This window comes from Schistocerca piceifrons, unplaced genomic scaffold (assembly GCF_021461385.2).
Source record: "Schistocerca piceifrons isolate TAMUIC-IGC-003096 unplaced genomic scaffold, iqSchPice1.1 HiC_scaffold_936, whole genome shotgun sequence".
In the NCBI taxonomy this organism is placed as follows: Eukaryota; Metazoa; Arthropoda; class Insecta; order Orthoptera; family Acrididae; genus Schistocerca; species Schistocerca piceifrons.
Genome location: NW_025729208.1, coordinates 6,828,785 through 6,831,284, shown reverse-complemented (window position 1 = coordinate 6,831,284; position 2,500 = coordinate 6,828,785).

Sequence of the window (2,500 nt, the reverse complement as noted above, 5' to 3'; positions counted from 1 at the left end):
AGCATGGAACAACATCCAGTGCATCCTCTCCGCCACATTACACAATCCACACTATCACAACCAGACCAGGAGGTCCATGCGGAAAATACAATATCCCACCCTTTCGACATCCACCATTGCGCAGATCAGGCACCAACACCCACACATGTCCTATACAACGGTGCACCCAACATCACAATAGTACCTCCTGTCACAGCGCACAAACAATGACATGAGTCAAAGACACAGGTCTGACACAAGCATAGAATTGGAGCGCCGCCTCTAATAAGCCAAAGGTGCATCCTGACGTGACAAATCTGATCATGTCACAAGCATTCACTTACTATAATCACTATCAACGAACCTGCCGCCCCCGCCCCCCCCTACACCTTTCCTTACAACAACGTGTAACCTAACCTAACCTAACCTATGTTGTACCTTAACCTAACCTATGTTGTACCTTAACCTAACCTATGTTGTACCTTAACCTAACCTATGTTGTGCCTTAACCTAACCTATGTTGTGCCTTAACCTAACCTATGTTGTGCCTTAACCTAACCTATGTTGTGCCTTAACCTAACCTATGTTGTGCCTTAACCTAACCTATGTTGTGCCTTAACCTAACCTATGTTGTGCCTTAACCTAACCTATGTTGTGCCTTAACCTAACCTATGTTGTGCCTTAACCTAACCTATGTTGTGCCTTAACCTAACCCATGTTGTGCCTTAACCTAACCCATGTTGTGCCTTAACCTAACCCATGTTGTGCCTTAACCTAACCCATGTTGTGCCTTAACCTAACCCATGTTGTGCCTTAACCTAACCCATGTTGTGCCTTAACCTAACCCATGTTGTGCCTTAACCTAACCCATGTTGTGCCTTAACCTAACCCATGTTGTGCCTTAACCTAACCCATGTTGTGCCTTAACCTAACCCATGTTGTGCCTTAACCTAACCCATGTTGTGCCTTAACCTAACCCATGTTGTGCCTTAACCTAACCTATGTTGTGCCTTAACCTAACCTATGTTGTGCCTTAACCTAACCCATGTTGTGCCTTAACCTAACCCATGTTGTGCCTTAACCTAACCCATGTTGTGCCTTAACCTAACCCATGTTGTGCCTTAACCTAACCCATGTTGTGCCTTAACCTAACCCATGTTGTGCCTTAACCTAACCCATGTTGTGCCTTAACCTAACCCATGTTGTGCCTTAACCTAACCCATGTTGTGCCTTAACCTAACCCATGTTGTGCCTTAACCTAACCCATGTTGTGCCTTAACCTAACCCATGTTGTGCCTTAACCTAACCCATGTTGTGCCTTAACCTAACCCATGTTGTGCCTTAACCTAACCCATGTCGTGCCTTAACCTAACCCACGTCGTGCCTTAACCTAACCCACGTTGTCGCCTAACGTAACCCACGTTGTCGCCTAAACCTGCTCTGTAATTGTTATACGACTCGTTCAATTAGTGTAGTGTTGCCCACCCGCAACCCTCGCAATATAGTTCGCTACTCGCACTCCCCGCTCCCCTGTGTATCGCTTCATGTTAAACACCTTGCAAGTCTTGCTCACTTTCCACATGCTCCTGCTGTACACTGTAATGTGGATGGCAGCAGGACGTACATGCCGCCCCTCCCCACGTCCCCACCTTGCCCCCTGCCTTCGCAAGCTGGTTGGTGAGAACTTTGCATGTTCAATGCCCTCCGCATGCGACGTACTCAGGCTACGTTGTGGTGCGGCCTGTGTCAACTGTCCGCTAATGTCGTACGCGTAAACCACAATCTGTACTGCACATTCGTCCTTATGTACTGAATGATACATCGTGGCACATGTGTGACCGTACAACGACTGCGCCCAAAAACGGCGGACCATACAGTGCAAATATTGTGCACGCAGCTACGTGTCGTCTCCCTATGAGAGCTGGATTGCAGTGTGGTACGCCATAGAGACGTGTGGGAGGAACGGACGCCGTGGATGGCGATCAGCATGAGCTGTCTGTTGATGTATTCGGACCTAGTCGTCTCTCCTCACACACCGTGATGGCATGGTGCACCGCGTTCCATATCTGCGACATGCTACAGAGGCCGGTTGACAGTCGTTCGAGCAATGGACATCGCATACGTACGGGGGCCACCTTCCACGTATTGTCTAGGCGTGCACATTTTGTTGCGTGTATGTGGGCAGACGTAGTGTGGCGTGACACCTGACACAGGCATGCAATAATCGTGGAAGTTGCAAATGGCGATGGACGCCTGCGTTTTCTGGTGAAGTTACGCAAATGAACAAATGGTAACCTGTTGTGGTGCGGTTGTTCTCGCTAGGGGTGAATCGGTGATGGCGACGATAGGTTGAGGTACTAACCGGTTGTTCCAGCGATACCCACCATGCCGACGAAACTGAACGGCATCTGGGTGTGAAGCGATACGCGGCGGTGGCTGGGTGGGACCGTCCCCGGCCGGTGAGGGGGCGCCTCCCGGCGTGCTGGCCGCGCGGTGCGTGGGCGCACGCGCTACAGCCGGC